This window comes from Elephantulus edwardii, unplaced genomic scaffold (assembly GCF_000299155.1).
Source record: "Elephantulus edwardii isolate Elephantulus edwardi_28Jun2011 unplaced genomic scaffold, EleEdw1.0 scaffold00345, whole genome shotgun sequence".
In the NCBI taxonomy this organism is placed as follows: domain Eukaryota; kingdom Metazoa; phylum Chordata; class Mammalia; order Macroscelidea; family Macroscelididae; genus Elephantulus; species Elephantulus edwardii.
This window is the reverse complement of record NW_006400095.1, coordinates 2,011,645-2,036,000: the sequence shown is the minus strand read 5'-3', so window position 1 is coordinate 2,036,000 and position 24,356 is coordinate 2,011,645. Positions and strand designations below refer to the sequence as shown.

Genomic DNA, 24,356 nt, shown 5'->3' with positions numbered 1-24,356 from the left:
CTGACATTCAAAGAAAAAGAGTCTAGTTTATGAAACAGAGAGTGGGGATACGCTCTGCATGGTGCAGTTGACTTTAATAAATCAATCTATCATTCCTAATTGGCTGTGCTCATCATTGAGTCTCAGATAAATTCAGCTGACTTCAGTATAAGAGATAGATTAGTGGTATTAAAGGATTTAGGAGAAATTAAAGCCCTGGAACTAATTTCGGCAAAGGCAACTTCCTAAACTCATTTAGATAGCAGGTAATCAGTGTACTAGGAAAGAAATTTAAAGGTTAAGCGTGCATCTATGAGAGATTTCAGAGAAGAAAAATAATATTCAAACCCCAAAATAAAAAAAATTATCTAAGACACATCTGAAAAATAAAGCAAAAAACTGGACCTCATTATCCTCAAGCCTATGACTGCTCATAGAACCTCTCCATCAGGCGTGGAAGGCTGTAAATACTGACCTGAGGAGGCTGCAGGTTTCTCTCTAAGCCTCTGGTTGATTTGAACCACCAGAGATGTTAAGGCTTTTGGTTGTAAGGACAGCACACCAATGTGCTGTCCTCTGATGCCCGTTCCAGCCTTGGTGCACACATTTTAGGGGCAGAAGTGACATTTGCTTCATTTCATATGGTATATCAAGTATCTAGCACTGCCCTTATTCAGAAGAAGCATCCTATATCTATTTGTTGAGTAGATGATTGAATGATGGCAATGTCTTCTATATGTGAAACTAATGTGCTACACTGTCATGGGGATGGGTCCAGATTCTTTAAAAATGTGGCTCCTGTACCCGCTGGAATGCATGTAATGGGAGAAGCAGATATGTGTTCAAATGTTAACAGGTACCTAATATGTTGATAGTTGTTGTATCTTATCAAATCAGGCTGATTACTAGCTGACCCTCTAATGTGTTTTCAGAACAGTAAATTGCACAGAAGGAGAGTGCCCATCTTTCTACCACAAGCAGCTGGTGGGTTCAGACATCTTACTTTTGAGTTACCTTACCACTAAGTTACTAGAGCTCACACCCAGTATGTTTTTGTTATTATGTGCTATTGACCTGGAACCAACTCATAGTTTGACTCTGCAGTAGGTTTTCATATACAATAAATCACATGGGAGTTGATAGTCCATATTTTCCCTTCCCCCAAAGAAACTGGTGGATTTAAACCATGTACCTTTTGGACATGTTGTAAGGAAGAAACTGTCCTTGGAGAGGGACATCATGCCTGGTAGGGTGGAGGGACAGTGCAGGAGGGCAAGACCCTCTATGAGGTGGACTGATTCACTGACTGGGGTAATGGGATGGGTGTGTCAGAGACAGTGTGATTGGCACAGGACAGAGCAGAGTTTAGAGCTGTTGTACATAGAGTCGCTATGAGTTGCAAGCGACGACTTGACGACGCATAACAATAACCACCACCACCACCTTCGGGTTTGCAGCACAACTCCTTACCACCAAGTCACAAGAGTTCCCTCACACTCAATATAGGTATATATTTCTATATACACATGGATGAGGAAATGAATATAAAAGAAGAAACAAAGAAGAAATATTCTACCATGGATGTATCGTCGCAACTGGACATTACAAAGCAAATGGCTGAATTAAAATGTATTTTGGCAAAATACATTTATTTCAATGTAATTACATATAAAACATGTCTGTGTATCACACTGGTAAGTGTTGTAATTCTTATGTGCTGTCCAGACGTCCATGACTCTCAGTAACCCTGTGAACAATAGATCAGAATCTTTCTCAACATTGCACCATCCTCACTATTTATTTAATCCTTTAAATTGTGCTCTGTCCCTAATCTTAAACTAGGCACTGTTCCCTTGTTCAGTTCAAATATTATTTCTTGGCATATAAGTTTCTCATGAGTACAAGTAATTGTTCTGGGATTACTATTCTTCTCAATGTTTTCCATAATTTCTTATAATCCCCACAACCAAATACCATTCCATAGTCAATTAAACACAAAAACATATTTCTAGCCGAGCTCTGGTGGCCTAGTGGCAAGAAGCTACACTGCAATTTCAGAGGTACGTGGTTCGAATCCACCAGATGTTCTGCTGGAGAAGGAGGAACAATCTCCTCCTGTATCAGATCTGATTTGACGGTACACACAAAAAATAATGAAATAAAATAAAATTTTAAAAAAACAACAAAAAACATGTTTCTAATTCTCTTTGCTTTTAATCAAGGGATATAAGCAAGGATATCCTTTGTTTCCAAACTTCTTTGGAATCCACCTTGATTATCTGGAAGTTCTCTGTGTATGTACAGTCCCAGCTGTTTTTATAATAATGGTCAGCAAGATTTTACTAGCATTTGATATTAGCGATAGTGTGAGATAATTTTCACTTTCTGTTCAATCATGTTTTAATTTTTAGGTAAGTCTAGCTAGAAATTAAAAAAAAAATAACATTTGATTCCTGTATTTAAGACTTTTGCATTTTTTGTCTAATTGTTCCTTACTGAAAGGAGAGACAACAGAAGTGTAAACAATTTATCCCAACTTTAATTAAAGAAACAGAGAGTAACACAAAGAAATACAGTATATAGCAAGAAAGTGATGTACTTGGAAATGTCTGCAGGAGGAAAGAAAGTTTTGGGGTTTTTTTGATGCTTCATTTTAGAAAGTATTTTTTTTTTTAAAAATATTTACTGGTTTACTTACAAAGTTTGTATATGGTTTTTCACACTGGATATTTCCCATTTCCTTTATGCACCCCTCCCTCTACCCATCAAATTGTGTGACCCTATCATTAGATCTTCATACACGTTTTACTAGTTATCTGTGTCTGCACTAATGGTCTTACACAGTATTTGTCCATATGCAACACTTCACTTAGCCTAATGCTCTCCAGTCCCTCCCAAGATAGGTAGTGATTTTCAAAATCATTGCTCCTGCATGCTGCATAGTTTGTGAATGTGCCATAATGAGAGAAAGCACTTTATCTTCCACGATGTGTTATACCTACATTGGACATTTTAATTAAAGAATTGCATTAATCTATGGCAATTAATGCTAAAAATAAAATGTATATGAATTCTTGTATAAAACCTTGACTGAATTTTTTTAAGATGCCACATGAAAAAAATTTTCCCCAGCAATGTTTTATACTTTTCAGCATGTAGTTCTTAGATGTATTATGTAAAACATCATAGATATTTTAAAGGTAATTAAAATATTATTTTCCAATGGCTCATTGCTAATTCATAGAAATACAATTTAATTTTAAAATTTACTTTGCATTCTATCACCTTGTTAGATTCACCTATAAGTTTTAGTAGCTTTTCACTAAATTCTTCAGGATTCTATTATCATATAGATAAAAAGAAAAAAGAATGTTTTATCTTGATGAAAAACTAAGAAGCTAATATTCCAGCTTGAGGCAATAAATTAAGCATGAGCAAAAAAGGAAAAGCACATTTTTGATTTACAGAACAATCAGAGGTCCAAAGAGCAGGACAAGATAAAATAGAGCTGCATATAGACAGATTGAGGTCAAAGCATATAAAGATATTAAATGTCATCCAAAAGCTTAGACTCTGCTTTGTAAAAGGTGCTGATTTGGAGAAGGGAACTGCAAAGGAAATGAACATTTGTGATCCCTTGCTATTTGGTTTTTTTGGGTTTTTTTTGTTTGTTTTGGGGTTTTTTTTACCCACCCTTTTCTTACTCCACCACCATCCCTTCCTACTTTGGCCTACAGCATTCAACACCCGTCTCCCATTGACCAGCCCCTGATGTGATGGCTTAAGTCTCAAGCCATCGAATCTATCACTTTTTGTGCTATTTTATTTAGTCTTTGTAGTTAGTAAATGCCCATCTATTTTACCATCAACAGAGTCTATTTTTCCTCTGCTTTCAATCCTACTTTCCATAAAAGAGCCCATTGAAATAGTGGGAAAGTATTTCACTTCTGTAAATTCTTCCCCTCCCCGTACACATGGAATTTGCAGAGATAGGTGAACATTTTACTTGTGGACTATTTTTGAAACGTTCATCGCAACAGTTCAGATATTCTCCTCTGTTTAAAAAAACCCTCGTTTTGCAGCTCCACTGCATATTTTCAGCGGTAGGTAGGTATCCACGCTTTATTGCCTAAAGCTATATTTTCTTGTTGTTGTGTACTGTCATGTCAGAACCAACCCATAGCTGACCCTCCCGTGGGTTTTCAGAGGCTGTTAATTGCACGGGAGAAGACTGATCATCCCTTTTTCACAGAGCAGCTCATGGATTTGAACCACGTGTCTTTGGGATTGCAGCACAGCTTCTTGCCAGTAAGTGCTGTCAAGTTCAGTACAATTTCTAGCAACCTTATGAACAATAATCTGAACCCCGTGCCATCTTCATCATCTCTGACACACTTGAGCTCATTGCTGTAATCTCTAGGTCAATCCATCTCAATGAGGGGCTTCCTCTCCTTCACTGGCCCTCTCCAAGGAACAGCCTCTCTTAGCAACATGCCCAAAGTATGTGAAACAAAGCTTTGTCATCTTTGCCCTCAAGGGGTACTCTGGCTGTACTTTTTGAAGAGATATCAGTTTGGGTTTTTGGCAGTGTGTGGAATATTCAATATTCTTCTCCAACACCACAGCCCTAAGGCATTGATTCTTCTGCCATTCTTATTCACTGTCCAGCTCTCAGATGCATAGCAAAGGGCATGCCTTAATCAGGCACACCATAGTCTTCAAATGAATATCACTGTTCCTTGGCAATTTGAAGAGATCTCTGACTGTAGAATTTCCTAGTACAATATGTCTTCTAATCTCCTGACTGCTGGCACTAAGAGTGCTGATTGTGGGTCCAAGTAAGATGAAGTTGTGGACATTTTCCACTATTTCTCCAAGTATCATGATGTTGCCTATTGGTCCAGTGGTGAGAATTTTTGTTTTCTTGCCATTGAGATGCAGTCCACATTGAAGACTGTAGCCTTTTAGGGATTTTAAAGAAGCCCTTAACTGTAAATTTGTCCAAGGCATTACCTCTTTCAATTTCTTGACTTCTTCTTCCATTGACACTGATGTCAGGTCCAATTACAATAAAATCAACACCAACTGTAATCTTCTCTCCATTTCATGATTTTGCCCATAGATCCAGTTATGTTGATTTTTGTCTTCTTAATGAGGAAATATAACACAGACTGATGCCTATAGTTTTTTATATTTTTCCACCATGCTTTGAGTTTTCACATTCAGCAACTGAAATTGTGTCATCTGCATACCATGTATTTTTGATAAGTCTTCCTCTAGTCATTTTTCTTTTCTTCCAGGAGATAGTATGAACACAGTCCTCCACTACCACAAATTATGCAGTTGAGTTTCCCACATTTGGAGAAATCACAGGGGCCAGCACATCTAGAGTGCAAAGGATGAACCTTACCATCTTTGTGATTATTGTATCTCCCTTGCCAGGACTGCTTCCTCCAATCTTGATTCTACATTCTTCTTCATTATAGTCCAGCTTTTCAGAGTACTTGCTTAGCATCATTTTGAAGAGGTACGGATGCAAAGAAGGTACTTATTTGAATTCATTTTGATCTTCCTTCTGCTAGTGCAAAAATATCTAAAAGTCAGACTCTACCACTGTAGTCCTGGACTCAAGTCCCTGTTAGGCCCAAAGTGAGAAAGTCTGCAATATAGACCCTGCTTTGAGGAATCTGTGGAGTCCATCATTGAGGAGCAACAGAAGAGGGATGTAGACTGACCTTGAGGAACAAATGTAGGGATGGATGGAGAAAGGACTAGTAATCCCAGCATTTCAAAACAAAATCCAAACCCTCTTTTATACTCAAGTTTTATTTACTATATACTCGCTCTCAGCTAGGACTAAGACATGTTCTATAGTCATCTTTTCTGACACCTTTCTGTAATCTAAAATTTTATAGGGGCTTTCTGTAACTTTCTTAAAATTTGAGATTGTTTTCTGGCTAACATGAAACTTTCTCTGGTAAAAACGGCTTCCCATGCCCAGAAAAGCCTGCTCTTGACCGTCACAGTTGTGGTCCTCAGTGCCTTTCTAGTCATTGTTGAATTTAGGTAATTTTTGGCTCTGATGCTTATTTTCAAGATTAAAAAAAGATACCACTTTCAAGATGCCACTTTCAGCATGCTGGGTGGGCAAAGTATTCATTAAAATAGCTGCTTTCTGTCTGACTCCCAGCTGTCTAAGACTCTCGTTTATAAAATTGTAAGGTCAATGCACAAGCCATTAGCATTTTCTACTTAATTTCTCCTCTATTTTCATTTTCAAATAATCCACTCTCCTCTGTTTGTGGCACTAACTAGTTTAGCTGACACTTAAATATTTTACAGATGTGCTGCAACCTTTTCCTTAACCTCCTTACAAATTGTCTCTCTCAATGTTTGCTTCTTGGATTTTATTTATCTAGTTCTTTCAAACATACGCTGTACCAGATTTCTCTGTTTGTTCTACAAGCTTTTGTCTTCATTTTTCAAACTTTGACATTTTCCCTTATAATATTACTTTTTCATTTAAATTAATTGAAAATTCATGTATTACTTTTAATTTTTTAGAAATTGTGAGATACAAATTATGATAAATGCACAAAATGCACGTACAGTTTAAGAAGAATAATGAAGTAAACATACAAGCAAAAAATACTCCATTGAAAACATTGCAGAACAAACTTTACTATGTGCCCTGAATCTAGTCTACAGATTGTTTTAAAAACATTTTAATTGGTAAAGTGTCATACTCATTTATGAGTTATCTATGTTGTCCTTGTGGTACAATAGCAGAGTTGAATGATTGTGATAGAAATCAAACATCTCACAAAGCCTAAAAGACTTACTATTTATCCCTTCTTGGAGAAAATTTGTCAATGCCTGCTCTTGAATATCATAGTCTTAATATTCCTTAATCTGTAGTAGAAAAAGTCTACATATCTTACTCTTACTTGCAATGGAATATTGGTTATTTATGTTGTTTGCACGGCTACATGCTTTTTTTAAAACATCTAGTAAACATCACTTACTAATGATTCACAAATTATTGAGATAGTGTGTCTAGCAAATGTTCTTTGTTGTTATTAGGCAAGTCCACTCTAGTTCATAGTGGCCCTCAGGAAACTCTGTTCCTGTACCACCCTCACAATCTCCATTGTGTTTGAGCCTACTGTTACAGTTTCTGTGTTAATTCACCTCACTGAGAGTGTTCTCTTTTATGGACTTTCCGTCTTTCCAAACATTGTGTCCTTTTCCCAGGCCTGGCCCCTTCTGACAACATGCCCAATATATGTGTTTACATTTTACAGTTTATGTTTCTAAAGAGCATTGTGGCTGCACTTCTCACAAGTGAGACTTGTTTGATCTTCTGGTTGGAAGCATGCCATGACTGTTCTTTCAGTGGGTTTTCAAAGGCTGTAAATCTCACAGGAGGAGGTTGCTCATCTTTCTCTCTCCATGAGGTGGATTTGAACCACATAACCTTTGAATTGGCAGCACAGCTCTTTACCACGAGGCCACAAGAGCTCCCCGTTCCATTGGTAGTCCATCATTTCTTCAGTACTCTTTTACAATATCATAATTCAGAGGCATTAATTCTTCTTCAGTCTTCCTTGTGCACTGTCTAAAGTTTACATGCACATGAAGCAATTTAAAATGTCATGACTTGGATGAGGCATACCTTATCCTTTAAACTGTTATTTTGCTTTTTAATACTTTAAAGGGATCTTTGAGAGCAAATTTGTACAACACAATACATCAATTCCTTTCCTGCTTCCATGGTGTGGATTGTGGATCCAAATAAAATAATTAAAAATCAATCTTTTCTCTATTATTATGATGTTACCTATTGGTCCAGTTGTGGAGATTGTTTTCTTAGTATAAATGTGTCTGTTTCTTGGTCTATGTATAGCTTCTGCATGAGCACAACTAAATATTTTAGGATTTTCATTGTTCTCAATGTTATACATAATTTGTTATGACCCACACAGTCAAATACCTTTGTGTAATAAATAAAACACAAGCCTGGTCTTTGCAATTATGTGCTATGCATTAGTAAGCAGAACAATGATTAGAGATGATAGAATTGATGCCTTTGAGCTGTGGTGCTGGAGAAGAGTGTTGAATATACCATGGACAGCTAGGAGAACAGACAGGTTTGTCCTAGAGATGGTGAAACCAGGCTGCTCTTTGGAGGCATGGATTCTGAAACTTCATCTGGCATAATTTGGACATGTCGCAAGGCAGGATCTGTCCCTGGAGAGTGACATAATGCTTGGGATGGTAAAGGGACCACACAAGAGAGAAAGATCCTGGATGAGATGGACAGACTTAGTGACTAGGGTAATGAGAGTAGGTGTTTCAGAGACAGTAAGATTGCAGATTCTTCACAGCAAAGTTTTCATTAAAATCTTATCGGTGATATTTGCATTTTTAGCAAGGAAAATATTTGAAATAGACTTTTTATTACATGAGTTTTTATTTTTGTGATAGACTCTGACAACTTAATGAAACTATTCTCTATCCTTATCTGTTAAGAGTTTTGCTCCTTTTGAAATCATAAATAGGAGTTCTGGGAGTACAATGATTAAGTGGTTGCCTGAAAATCAAAAGATGTGTGGTTCAATCCCACAAGTTGCTCTGTGAGTAATAAATCTGAACATCAATTCCGATTCCTCATGATCTAACAGTGAAGAGTGTATGTGTTTCTCACTGTTCCCCAGGCTGTGAACCTTTACAGAAACCAACAGACTGCCTTGTCTTTCTCCTTGGCAGTGCAAACAGGCACTTAACCACATTGACATCATTGCTCCTTGCAGCTTCAGAAACCCCAAGTAACGGTTCTCCTTTTTTCCCACAGGGTTGTTATAAGTCAGAATCAAGCAACTCAATGACACACAACAACAATGATTGCTAGACCCAGATTTTTGTCTTGTTTTGTTTCTTTTTAATAACACTTACTTTTATAAATATTATTTTCACTGCCAGAGATTTCACGTTATTGGTTTGTTTAGAAATTTTTAGGAAAGTATTTAAATATGTAAAAGTTTATAATTTATTTTAATATCTCTCAAATTTGTTCCAAATGAATGATAGGCTTTCATTTCCAAGGTAAGAAGATGAACAATTTCCTCTTCTATGATTTATAGCCTTGGAAACGCAATGGAGTGTCAGTTATGAGTAGTTTCCAACTTGACGTACTGAGCGAGTCTGTTAATATAGTCAAAGGACAGTTTGTGTCAAACTTTATTTTCATAAGTATAAAGGAATTTATTTGCATTAAGGAAGTGTTTGTTCTTTGCAAAACAAGCAATATTTAATAATTTAAGTGCAATTTACTTGCAAAACAATCTCCAAAATGTTATTAACAATTTTTAATTTACTAAAAACTCGACTGTTACTGCCCCAGTGATAGAGGGTTTTCCCGGCCTCTGAACATATTCTGTTGCTTTTGATGATCCTTTCTCCATAGATTTTCAACTATTCCCTCAAGATATGACCTATATCATTTTCCTGGAAGTAACAGACTCACTTCCAAGTAGATCTATCTTACATGACCCACTTTATCATCTAAAAAACTTTTCCTGAAATATGTTCATTACCTTCCTGAGTTTTTAAGTGAAGATTGTGAAACAAAGAGGGGAAAAAAAGAGAAAGAATTTGATCAAGTTAAGTGTCCCTACTGTTCAGACATTAAAATGGCCAAATGCCATTTTATGTCATTGTTCTTTTCTCAGCGTTGCATGATCTGCTCTTCTTGGGCAATGCCTAGGACCCTGTGTCTCTGCAGCCCTCAGCTGACAAGCCTTCTTGACCGTGGCAACTATTGTAAGAACCATGGCCCACACGTATCACCAGCTGGAATATAGGTGACCTTGTAAACATACCCACTTCTCAAAGAGTATGAACAGACAACCTTGACCAACACTGTCTACAAAATGTACAATTTGTTTCTTTATGTGTCTGCTCTTATACTTGAAAACTAGTCTTTGACTTGTATTATGCTCTTTCAATTTCTTAGTAGTTTTTTATATATCAGTTAAGCTAGCTTATATTTTTAAACATTGTGTAATATGTCTACTTGAAAGGATTATATGTTCTAAAATGACAGAAGAAAATGGGGCACTGTATCTACCACTGAATTACCATGGGAATCCATCATGAAATATTGGGACCAACTGCACACTTCATCTCTGAAACCGGGCAGTGCAGAGATGAAACCTGGGAGGAGGATGAGAAAAAGGATTTGGAGTGAAAATATGCATTAAGTTTGTCATCTAAACAAGAAAACATCAATATTTTGCTAGGTAGATAGACAGATATATATTTGAACATCAATCTGCTGCTCATATAGTGCTTACTAAGTGTTAATGACCTACCATGATTCATTGACATAGTAATGCAGATGATACTTTAATAACACAAGTTTGAAATTCAAGGACTCTCTTTGAAATGCATAATTTTTTTTGTTGTTGTTTTTGTTGTTGCAGTATGGTGAAACCAAAGGAATTATACAACCAGAGTGATGACTAGTCATAGTTCAACACTTGACCTTACCACAATAGCAACATGGGGACACATAATGTACATGTCAATGGGCCCATGCAGTTCAAATCTGAGCTGTACAAGGGTCAGATATATGTGGATGACAATAGAAAGGGAAAACACTGCAACTGTCAATGATTTAATCTTACTTAGACTCACAATCAATCCACTTGGTACTAGCAGTCAGGAGATCCGGACATGCATTGCACAGGGAAAAAACTGTAATCAAAGACCTCTCCTAATTATTACAGAGCAATGACGTCAGTTTGAGGACTAAAGTTTGCCTGATTCAGGCCACAGTCTTCACAGTCACTTGTTATGTATTTGAGAGTTGAACAGTGACTAAGCGTGACAGAAGAATATTTGATGCCTTCGAACTGCAGTATTGCAGAAGAGTACTGACTATCCCATGGACTTCCAAAAGAACAAAGAGATACGTATTGGGAAAGTTCCATCAGAGTACTTCCTCGGGGAAGCTATTCATTGGAGAGGGGTATCGTGCTTGGGGAGGTGGAGAAATATTGGAATCAAGGAAGACTCCCAATGGGATGGATTGACATGTTTACTGCAGCAACGGGCTCTAGTGTGTCAGAGATTGGGAGGATGGCACAGGATAGCATGGCATAGATCTGTTGTTCATAAGGTTGCCATGTGGTGTGTTTGACTCGATGGCACCTAGAAACAACACAACATCAACTACATGGGAGGTTGGTGGTGCCTCTAACTCTCATGTTGTGCATAGGCCAAGTGAACATTTAATTCTCATTATAACCCAATGAAGTAGGCACTATTTTTATCCAAATTTAAAAGATTAAGACTTAAAGGACAGACAGGTTAAGAAACTTGTCCAGTCACACAGCTAGGGAAGAGCAGAAATGGAATTTTAATTTTGGTAGCCAGGCTCCAGAATCGACACTCTTGCATGAAGTGTGCATAAACCTAATTTAAAAGTGCCAGCACTTTAAAAAAAAAATACATGGGTCTGTTTTTATCACAAGTTAATTTAAATGTTTTTAAAATGACAGATTTTGGTGTTGTGGGGTTTTTTTTCAGCTACAAAAGCTTTTTTTGGTGCAGCAATAACAGTCACCAGTCAAGTACAGCAATCATGGTGTCAGCACCTCAATATGACTTGCAGTTAGAACACAGAGACCTGTGGGGGACTGTTGTCTGGTAACAGTGAATCACCATGCTCTTTCAGAACAATTAAAGAACTAACACTTAGATTTTTAGAGTCTTCTGAGGGTTGTTAATGGAGCTGAAAGGAAGGGAAGGAAATGAAAACCACAGGGAGTTAGGGATCAATGTCATTTAGGTAACATTTAACTCTAAGCTCTGTGTTAATACTTTATTTCTAGATCTTGGTTTTAGGCATTTAATAAAGGAAGCTCTGGTGGCCTCATGGTAAAAGCTGCACTGAAATTCCAAAGGTACGTGATTCAAATCCACTACCTGCTCTACAGGAGAAGGATGTGCAATCTCCCTCACAAGGTGCTGCCTCTGAAAACCAGTAGAAGGGTCAGCTGTGAGTCAGTTCTGATTCAAGGGCATACAACAACAGCAGCAGCAACTCTCTCCCTAGGGGGTCCTATAAGGTCCCAAAGGAAGCAGAAGGCATGTGGTTTGAATCCACCAGCTGCTCCAAGTGAGAAGGATTGACAATCTCTGCCCATGTGATTTAGTGTCTCTGAAAACCCACTGGAGAGTAGAACAAAAAAGCCCACCACAAAACAAAACAAAACACAAAATGAAACAAACTCTAGTTCATGGCTTCTAAAAATGAGAACTGAGATGGAAATATAACTCAAGAAAAGACTGTTACTTAGAAGGATGTATTAATAAATTGCTTTGTTGACCAATAAAAATTCCAAAAGTTTTTCCCTCAGGGGATGAGGTACCCAGTGGACAGAATTCTTAGCCCATTATGAGAATCCTAAATGGCAGAAAGAAGGATAAGAATGGTTAAGTATAGCAAATGTTGTAAATAAAAAATCCTGGCCTTGGTTTACATAATGTGGGGAAAAAACACAACCCACTGGAGAGTCACTCTGGGTCAGTTCCCACTTGACAGTACACAATAACAACAACATATTCTATGACACTTTCAAGACAAGAATGCTCTTTTGTTCTTCCCTTCTCTGGCTACTACAATGCATTCAGTTCTTGTATATTGGTCAGTCTCACACACAGAAGGAATTGCAGATAATTAGTACAAACACCTTTCTTAGAACCTCTAGGCTACAAGTGAGTACAAGAAGCTCAAAATAAATAGTTGCTATTTAGTGGGAACCACCTCATAGCTGACCTTCCACTGGGTTTAAATTGCACATGAGGGGGTGCTCATCTTTCTCTTGTGGAACCAATGATGTATTGAACATGTCTGAGAGGTGTGGCTTTTGATTAGCAGTGCAACTGCCTCCAGACTATATCACCAGTGCTCCCTTGCACATTTGCATTGTCTTTGAGTTGTAAAGGATGCACAGCTTACCTCCTATTGGTTTTTAGAGGCAGGAAATTGCAAGAAAGATTCCCTATCTTTCTCCTCCTAAGCTTCAGGGGATTCAAACAGCCAGAGAGTTGACACCCTTGGATTATCAGCACAACTCACTAGGGCTTAATTAGAGTATAACAAAACTAGATTCATATCCTATGTCCCACATACTGTTGCTGCTGTTGTTGACTGTCTTCTAGTCAAGTGTGACTCATAGTGACCCTATGGACAAAAGACCTGAAGCCTCTCTGCAACTATTGACATTTATCAAAGTGCACAGAGTTTTCGGAGCCATGTACTTGCCACAGTTGAAATTCAGTAAAACTAAAGTTCTCTTTTCAATTATTTTATAATGGAAAAAGAAAATGTCGAAAGAAAGCATTATTCTGATGGTATGCAGCTGGATATTGAATTTTAATACTTAGGAGCAGTGATGGATTAGAAGACAGAGAGGCCCAGACACATTGGAAAAGTAGAGTTTAGGCATAAGTGAAATGAGAGAGCAAGGAATCCGAATAAGGATTGTTCTGAGGTCACAGTGTCTGCCAAGATCACTTTTCCTAAATGAGTTCCTCAAAGAATTTGCTCACTTAATCCACCGGTTTATCTTTCTGACAGTATTCTTTTCTAAACAAATGGCATCCAGTCATATAATACAAGGTAACAAGAGGAGGGAAATACATCTTTAATTTTGGTATATTTTTAAATGGGAATATCTCAGTTCTTAGTCTTATTTATTATTTTAATTATTTTATTTTACTTTTATTATACTATTATATATAGAGAGAAATAATTTTTTTAATATCCATCTCTTCATTTGTGCAGAAGTTGTGCTCTTGAAACATGAATGGTGTGAATGAGAGTGTTCTTCCTTAAATTAATAAATTTTCTCACTCATTTTCGAAATACTTGTGAATATAAATAAAAAGGCAATGGAAAATCTGAAAGAGAACTGCCATTGCTTAAATAAATAATCTGATAAGCCAATTTACTTGAAGTAATATAAATTTGAGACTGAATGATAGGGCAGCCTTTTCACCATTTCACACACCACATACCTCCCACCCACTATGCGCCTCTATCCCTCCCCCTACTCCCCAACATGCACAGTTCACCTTACTAGTACAGCTCTGTTGGCCTGGGCTGTGCTGCAGTGGCAAAGAAAAGGTATGCTGGTTCCAAGGGCACATATATTTGAAAAATTTTTATTTCACTAATTTCTTCTTCTCACCACTGAGGTAACCAACTAAACAACATGTTGTTGTTGTTGTTGTTGTTATGTGCCATCGAGTCTCTTGCGATTCATAGCCACCCTATGTACAACAGCCCTAAACTCTGCTCTGTCATGTGCCAATCACACCATCTCTGATACACCCATCCTGATGACCCCAGTCACTGAATCAATCCACCTCACAGAGGGCCTTCCTCTCCTGCACTGTCCCTCCAACCTCCCCAGCATGATGTCCCTCTCCAAGGACTGATCTCTCCTCACAACATGTCCAAAGTATGTCAGACGAAGCCTCAGAATCCTTGCCTCCAAGGAGCCGCCCGGTTTAACCCTTTCCAGGATGTATCCGTTTGTTTTCCTAGCAGTCCCTGGTACCCTCAATACTCTTCTCCAGCACCACAGCTCAAAGGCATTAATTCTCCTTCTATCTTCCTTAGTCATTGTCCAACTCTCTGATGCATAACAAGTGATCGCATTGCTCTTCAGTACTTTGGAGAGGTCCCTAACAGCAGACTTTCCCATGGCAATACATCTTTTAATATCCTGGCTAGGTGCCCAGAGTATTGACTGTGGAGCCAACATGATATTTGTTGTTATTGTTCTCAGAGATAGCTTAGTTAATGTAGCTGCTGGATTTTTGCCAGTAGATGACTATAATAGTTTACAGCATATAAGAACACTGGTTTAAGGAAAGACTGGGAAAGTTGATCTTAAGCTTAGGCTTATTATTAATTCTTAAAAATTCCATTCTACTTGCGCCGCGGCAGCCAGTGACCTGCAGCAGCCATGGCTGTGCGCTACCCTATGGTCGTGGGCCTCAGGAAGGGCCACAAAGTCACCAAGAACGTGAGCAAGCCGAGGCACAGCCGCCCCCGCAGGCGCCTCTTCAACCACATCAAGTTCGTGCGGGACGTGATCCTGGAGGTGTGTGGCTTCGCGCCCCACAAGCGCACCATGGAGCTGCTTAAGGTCTCCAAGGACAAGCGGGCCCTCAAGTTCATCAAGAAAAGGGTGGGGACACACATCCAAGCCAAGAGGAAGCGAGAAGAACTCAGCAACGTCCAGGCTTCCATGAGGAAGGTGGCTGCCAAGACGGACTGAGTGTGCCCCACTGTCCCCAAAGCCCATCTGATGTAATAAAGCATAACCACCACCACCGACAACAACAACAAAATCAATTCTAATCTTTGACCTTGAAGGGAAAGGAGTTTTGAAAGATTCTGATAGATGGAAACCCTTGTATGTGGAGATATGTCACCATGTGTGCTTCAGGGCCATGGACATCATCCCACCTTGACCATTCCCTGTTAGAAAATGGATGCAATGGAAATTCTTCTCTTTTCTCGGGAAGTTCTGTGCTCCTCTGAGACCTTGCTGAAGAAATTACAGTGCCATAATGAGACTCATAATTCATGTCAGCCCTGAGCCTTTTCATTCACTTATAAATGTTTTAGAGCCCTATGATTCATAATGCCCTGGGCTGGTTTTCCTACAGACCTTCATGCTCCCTTTAATACCAACCATTTCTGCTTCTTTGCCAACAGACAAGCCCTACAGTAATACATCATAAAGTTTTGTGCTTTCCTTCAATTGTTCCTGTCAATATTCCCCTTGAGGTACCAGGTTAGTGCACAGGAACGATTTTTAGAAAAATACAGCTCCTTGAATAAAAATCAAGGAAGCAATTTCTAGGTCACTGAAGGGGCCCTTTTGGAATTATTAATATAATTTTTATATTTGAGAACTTTACAGTTGGAAATGAGTCACTTTTAATGCCTCACTCACATGAACATTAAAATGACCTAGCTGGAAGAAAAGGTCAAGAATAAAATGTCTTTTGAGCAGCAATTTAATTTTAAGCTTTATTTTCTTATTAATAAAGACAAATGTTTCTATCACATTCCTTTTTTATATCTCACAAGTCAATTTGTTTTTCTAATTAATGAAGATGAGACACTATTGTGCTAAGAATAAATGAAGTTGCTCTTAAAGTCACTTCCTGTTGTTGTTGTTATGTGCCATCTGGTCGCTTGTGACTCATAGCATCCCTATGTACAACAGCCCTAAACTCTGCTCTGTCCTGTGCCAATCGTACTGTCTCTGACACTCCCATCCTGATCATCCCAGTCACTGAATCAATCCACTTCATAGAGGGCCTTCCCCTCCTGTGTCATTCCTCCACCCTCCCAAGCATGATGTCCCTCTCCAAGGACCTGTCCCTCCTTACAACATGTCCAAAGTAGGTTAGGCGAAGCCGCAGAATCCTTGCCTCCTTGAGGTTGCATAATATGTAATATCCATCAGGAAGATAGACTAGTTCACTTCTATTTGTAATGCCTCATCTCTATAGCTGTCATACAACCCTAGCAATATTCTTTTCTTGCTGCGCTAGCCTTGTTGTTGTTATGAGCCGTCAAGTCGCTTGCGCTCATAGCGACCCTATGTACAACAGCCCTAAACTCTGCTCTGTCCTGTGCCAATCGCATTGTCTCTGACACTCCCATCCCTATTATCCCAGTCACGGAATCAATCCACTTCATAGAGGGCCTTCCCCTCCTGTGCTGTCCCTCCACTCTCCCAAGCATGATGTCCTTCTCCAAGGACCGGTCTCTCCTCACAACATGTCCAAAGTATGTTAGAAGGAGCCTCAGAATCCTTGCCTCCAAGGAGCCGCCCGGTTTGACCCTTTCCAGGATGAATCTATTTGTTTTCCTAGCAGTCCATGGTACTCTCAATACTCTTCTCCAGCACCACAGCTCAAAGGCATCAATTCTCCTTCTATCCTCCTTGGTCATTGTCCAGCTCTTTGATGCATAACAAGTGATTGCAAAGACCATGGCCTGTATCAGATGCACCTTAGTCTCCAGAGAGACACCATTGCTCTTCAGTACTTTGGAGAGGTTTCTAACAGCAGACTTTCCCATGGCAATGCGCCTTTTAATTTCCTGGCTACTGGTGCTGAGAGTGTTGACTTTGGAGCCAAGCAAACTAAAGCTGTGAACACTCTCAATCTCTTCACCATCCATCCTGATGCTGCCAATTGGTCCAGTCAATTGGATTGTTCTAGCCTAGATTGACTAAATTATTGTCTCCTGACTCACAGTGTGGTGGTACAGAAATGTGGTTTGATTCTATTCCATGCAGTAAAAATTTGTTGGACTCATGTGTCCTCTGGAGTTTCTAAAAGTTCCAGAACCAACTCAGATACCAACAGGAAGTTGTTTAGAACTGCAATTGTCCTCTACTACTACACTTACACTTAGATTCCTCTGCTAGATCCAGAATCCCATTATGAAAAGATGATCTACAATATGGTTGGAAATAATAGGAGATGAAGATTTTGAAAGAAAACCAGTTTTTGGCATTATGAATCACAGTGCTCGAAAACATTTGCAAATGAATGAAAAAGCTTGAGCCTGGCATGAATTTAGCTCTGTCCTTGTTATGTGCCATCGATTCACCTGCAACCTATAGTGACCCTATGTACAGTAACTCAGAAGCCTGCCCTGTTGTGAGTCAGTCTCACTAACACACCAGCACCCATTGCCCCAGTTACTGTATCAATCCATCCCATCCAGGGTCTTCCTCTCCTGCACTGTCCCTCCACCCTTCCAAACATGATGTCCTTCTCCAAGGACCAGTCTCTTCTGGCCACGTGCCCAAAGTATGTAAGACAGAGCTTCACAATCCTAGCCTCCAAAAGGAAAATATTTGAGTTTTCTTTCTCTGACAGGTTTCCACATTACAAAGATTCCATATTTCCCTGGTTTTACTCTATTATCATCCCCATTTACAAAATTCTGAAATTATAATGAGTTTAAGGAACTTTCTCAAGTCTACACAGTTTGGGGTTTTGGTGGGTTTTTTTTGGGGGGGGCGTGTTTTCTGTGTGTGTACCGTCAAATCTGATCTTACTGGTACAGGAGGAGATTGTCCCTCTTTCTCCAGGAGATCATCTGATCATCTGGTGGATTCAAACCGCTCACCTCAGGGATTACAGTGCAGCTTCTTGCCACTAGGCCACCAGAGCTCACCAAATCTACACGGTTTTTTATGTAATGGATCCAGGATTTGAACTCCAGACATTTACTCTCAAAGTCCACACTCTACTACACAGCCTTGTACAGGAGTTGGGTCTGTAGTTCTAACACCAAAATCTAATAACAGACCAAATGAAGTATATATATTTACTGTATCCAAAATACAAATATCTGTTTCTAAAGACTTGAAGCACAGTTACTTTACTTCTATTGTTGTGTTGTTAACTGTCATCTAGTCAAGCACAACTCACAGTGATCCTATGAACAAAAGATCTGAAGCCTATTGTCATTTCTCAAAGTTCATAGAGTTTCCAGAGGCATGCTGTTCAGGAAGTGGATGCCACTCCTGCTTTCAAAGAGATCCCTAATAAAATAGTAAATAGTAAAATAGTAATTCTTAGAAGATAAAAGTATTTTTTTAGATTAGAAGTCACATAACATAAAATGAGTGATCTTAAAGTCAGTAAATAACTCAGTAGCAGTTGGTACATTCATAACCACCGCCTCTAATTATTTCTAAGGCATTTTAATCATTCAAACAGCAAAACAAAACCACATTGTATGCATTTTGCTTCTAGGATCTTAGAAATTCTAGACAACCTAAGACAAACCTATATTTCACATTTCATAATTTACTTTCAGTTTGCTCATACTTAACAGCTCCTTTTCTTGTTTTAAAAGGAGCTGATGATTTTGTTGTACTCTAGTAATGTTTTTAAAACGTTATGTGATCCCTAGAACATATCTCTAAGTCATATGAGTGCTTTACTAAATATTCCTATTTTAGATCTCCAACCACATCCTCTGAGTCCGAAGGGTGGAATAAGGCAGCATCTATTCTTTATGAGCTCTTTAGGGTATCTGATGCTTCTAAAGCTTGAAGCCTCTTGATTTAGAAGCAACAATTTCCTAGCCAGCATTAAAGCTTGTAACTTCTGCCTCTTTCAAATTAGACCAATTAAATATAATATATTAACTTTCTACCCTTTTTAGTCCTAATTATCTAAGAAATACAACCTCTTTCAAGCAGCTTCTAAATACAGCCATGACCTCTGCTACCCACATCAGAAAGAAAAATGAAGAAAATGTACAGTTTTTGTTCATAGTTATCCAATTCCCAGTAAGTGAAAATGTTCCTCTCATTGCCTTAGCCTTCACATCATTTAAATTTTCCTCCATCAAACATGCTGTTTGATGCCTTTTTTAATGCCTAATTTACTCTATTCAATTCTAAGTTAAGCACTAAATTAAATATTTTATAGCTTGTTTTTGGCATTTGTCTTCAATTTTGATTTATAGCTTGAATTTTAAATATTTACTAGCTTCTTTCCTACATTTGCCTTAAATCTGATTTTTTTTTCCTGCTAGAAATTCTTCTGAGCAAAACTCTAAAAATGTTTCTGAAATGTTTAGTGATATTTTGAGCACAATAGTTCCCAATGCAAATTGTTTCTCTGAACTGCATATTATATATGCTTTTATTTAACTAGAAAAATGATATACAGAAGAATGATGTTATTCTCCAAGGGATAGCCCTCTAACAGCGTGCCTAAAGTATGTGGCACGAAGCTTTGCTATCCTTGGCCCGAAGGAGCACATCCGTTTGTTCTTTTGACAGTCTCTTCAGTATTCTTCTCCAATGTGGTGACTGCCACAGTGGGCTCTTATGTGTCAGGAAGTGTGAGGATGGCACAGGATAGAACGGGGTTAAGGTCTTTTGTTCATAGGGTCACCATGAGTCATATTCGACTTGATGACACCTAACAACAATGACAATATCCTTCCAACAATGCACACCTTTTTCCAGTTTGTTGTCATATATATATAATGCCAAATCATATATCCCTTTTGGGCAGTTCTTCCCCTCCTCTGATCTTATACAGTATTCATTATCTAGCCACTCTTTTGCTATTCTCTCTCCCCACCATGTCTGTCCCATTTTATAATAAGCAGCACTATTTAGTATTTATCATTTTATGACTGAGATATTTCATTCAGCATAACGGCCTCCAGGCTTCCTCATATTGTGTAATGTTTTATGAGTTTATTGATTTTCAATGCTGCATAAGATTAAATTGTATGAATGTATGATAGATTTCCTTTCATTTTCACTCTTTTGTTTCTTTTTTATTAATTTAAATGAAAATTTACAGATATTTTGCATTTCCATTTGTTCATTGTTGCACTTTTCTCTCTGCCTACACCTCCCCTCCAGTTCATTCCTCTCTTTGAAAAGTAAAAGAAAAATTCTTTCATTGTTATACAATCTCGCCCCCCAAGTCCACTCCACTATGCAGCCTTTGTTCTGGACTCCTGACATGACAATAATACCTAATCATAGCTACCTTTTAAACAGTTCTCTCTCTCATATGTTTCAATGCAGTATACATTATTATCCCATCTTTCTCAGTCTCACCGCCAACCCCTGTGTCAGTCTCATTTTACAACAGTGACACTATGCAGTATTTTACATAATATTTCAAGAGTTCCTTGGTTTTCAATGCAATGTAGTATTCCATTGTGTGAATATACCACAGCTTCTCTATCCATTCTTCTCTATCCATTCGTTTGTTGATGGGCACTTAGGTTGTTTCCAACTCTTTGCTATCATGAACAAAACCACTGTAAACATGGGTGTGTATATATTTGCTTGGGTGGTGATTCTGGTTTCTTTGGAGTATATTCCCTGTAGTATATCCATTCATTTGTTGATGGTCACTTAAGTTGCTTTCATCTCTTTGTTATTGTGACTAAAGCAGCAATAAACATGGATGTGCATACATCTGTTTGAGCTGTGGCTTTTATTTCTTTAGGGTACATTCCCAGTAGTGTAATTCCTGGGCCAAATAGTATTTATATTTCCAACTTTTTGAGAAATCACTAGACCACCTTCCATAGTGGCTGTGCCATATTACCTTCCCACCAGCAGTGAATAAGAGTTCCAATCTCTTCACAACCTCACCAGGATTTGTTGTGTGTAGCCTGTGGAACTTTGCTATTGTTGCTTAGATAAGATTATATCTCATAGTTGTTTTGATTTGCACCTCCTTGATAGCCAGGGATTTTGAACATTTCTGCATGAATTTGTTTGTCATCTGAATGTCGTCTTTGGAGAAGTGTCTGTTCATATCCTGTGCCCACTATTTATTGACTAGGTTGTTTAACTTTTTTCTTGTTGAGGTGCTTGAGTATTCTATAGATTTTAGATATAAGTCTCTTATCAGATATGTCATTGTCATATATTTTTTCCCAGTCTGTGGGTTTCCTTCTTACCCTGTTGGAGAAATTTTTATTTATGTGCATAGGGGTTGGATTCATAGGAGGTCTCATTCACCTATTTTATTCTCTACTGGTTGTAGGTTTCTCATTATGACTAGAAGCCTGTTCACGCTGTGGATTAGAGAAAGAGAGACCGAGCAATGGGCCTAACAGACAGAAAGCCATGCTCCCAAGCCAAAGGCGGGTGACTCTACTCCACGGTTCTCAGGCCTGCCTTTAATTGTTTTTGGTGAAACATTCTTCTAGGTCGTGTAACCCTGGTATGTCCACTTGCTGTACAGAGGTAACTCGTGGTTTCTGGGAAGCCGAATACTGTTACCCATGGTGGACAGTGTTTGGTGAAACTCCCTGATTGGAAGTAAACAAGCTTGGAAGCAGGAGTGGCATCCGCTGCCATAATAGCTTGCCTTTGGAAACCCTATGAATCTGGAGAGAGGATGAAAGTTATACAGGAAGTGTCCAGGACTTCGTTCATAGGGTCGCTATGAATCGCCGGTGACTTGATGGCACTTAACAACAACAACAATCAAAATGAGCACTTCCCATTCAGAAACTTGTAACAAAATCACTTAAATATATCAATGTTATCTACTTTACCTGAATCCTGGAAGGATTTGAGGGTACATATAGTATCAAGTATATTTAATTATATTTAACAATGTGAGGTATTCTTTTCAGCTATATGAACTACCTTGATTGAAAAAGTATTTAAAATAGTATTTATTATAACATATAATTTTGAAACCAATAACTGATTCTTGAAAATTTTATTTTATCATTCTTTTTGCAGCTATACTCCAAAATCTACTCTAAGACACAATGAACTCATATCCTTGCTTCTTAGAAAGTGCTGAAATTTTTTGATGTCCTATTTTTTTAGCTAGCCCTTTCAAGTCAACCTTCTATGAGGAACAATATGCCTTATTTCTAAGCTGAAGTATCTGAAGTTATCACATTCTTTCTCAGGGTCCCTAACAGGGTCATTATCTAGGGTACTTCATCTCCAACTCTCTAGAACCCTGGATACTATTTCAGCAAACTTTGCCCGTGAACAATCCCAATTCGAGTGTTTATGTCACACAGACTAAACACTATAGATAGATTAGTAAAGAGATGCAAATACAGTGTATATATGTTTTTATATATACATGAATATGGATACATATATACATATACACACACATGTGCAGGGATAGCTAATGGCTTAGTCTGTAAGGAGCTGCACTGTCAGCCTAAAAGAGAGGCAGTTGGAATCCACTAGCTGCTCCAAAGGAGAAAAATGGACTTTTTTCATGTAATTTACAGAAAAGCTGCAGGAGGGTCAGCTATGCGTTTATTCCAAGTTAACAGCATAAAACAACACATTTACATACGTACATACATAGGTGTATATTTTCCTAAATCTTTAACATTTTCTGGTCATTAGTGTTTCCTATAAAACTTCAGTGGGTCAAGTTACCAGGGGTTTTTATTTCAATGTAGCTGCCTGTGGATACCACCCATAATGGTTGGTCACAGGGGAAAAAATACAGAAAGTCTCAATTACTCTGAACACTAATTAGGTCTTATCCATTCACAGACACAGGTCTTCATGAGTGAAAACATAGAGCAATTAGAGGAGGTCTACGCAGTCAGCTAATAGTAAGTGTCTTTGGGAAGAACTTGAATAAAAATTTGATTGAGAATTTCTTCTCATGACTGTTGTCATTCATTCAATTTTCTATTTAGGGCTGAACCATTTTAGTACCAATAGCTTTGCCTTTAATTTTTCTTCTTTATGTATAAAATGTCGCTATGTATCTTCTTTTATACACAGTCACATTTCGTCTTATACATCTTCTAAAATATCTTCTACTTATCTAATACTATAAAGGTCATGGTGTCAATATAAAGATATCATCTTGCCTTTTACCTGCAGAAAGCTGAAACAGTATCCACATCTCATACCATACACACAGATCAACTCAAGGTGGATGATCAGAGACCTAGGGGTAAAGCCTAAAATCATAATGATCATAAAATACAAAGTGAGTCCAAACTTAGAGTTCTAGCCTATTGTATAAATAAAATATATACATGAAATACAATGTGAATGAAGCAATGTGTGAAATGTATATGAGTGAAACACAATGCATATGAATTTTATATGCAAACTAAAATAAAATTTTAAAAAAGTATATCCTTTTTAAAAGATGATTCAAAAGTAGAGTATACCAGTTAAATAAAGCTCAAGTTTGGAAAGATTCGACAGTCTAAAGAAAATTTATACTTAACGGTAACAGAATAGAGGTAGCATTGTGCTATTAAAGACCTCTTCAAAGTGCTGAGAAGCAGGGATGTCAGTTTAACTATTGGTCTTTTCAACTACTTCCTATGTATCTGAAAGTTGGACCAAATGAACAAGGATAACAGAAAATGCCTTTGGGCTGTGATGTTAGAGAAGAGTACTGAATAGCCCATCAATTGCCAAAAGAACAAGCAAATATGTCTTGGAGAAAGTGCAGCCAGGGTGCCCCTTAGAGGAAAAGCTGATAAAACTTGATCTCACATACTTTGGCCATGTTATTGGGAGGGGCCATCCTTGGAAAAAGATGGACTGGCACAGTGACTGTAGCAAACGGGCTGGAGTACATTTGCAATGATAATGATGGCACAGAATAGGTCAAGGTTTAGATGCATTGTTCAGTGTCATTATGAGTAAATCAGCAGCTCCTAACAACTACAGCAGTAAAGCAATATGAATTATTGAGAAAGGTGTAATAATGTATAAAAAAAGGGGCTGCTTGACAATAAAATATGA

The 24,356-nt window shown here is 38.1% G+C and overlaps 1 pseudogene; it reads left to right on the top strand.

Annotated features, from left to right (window-relative positions):
• The first annotated feature begins 15,023 nt into the window (after window positions 1-15,023).
• LOC102852765 lies at window positions 15,024-15,338 on the top strand (annotated as a pseudogene).
• Window positions 15,339-24,356: the final 9,018 nt, after the last annotated feature.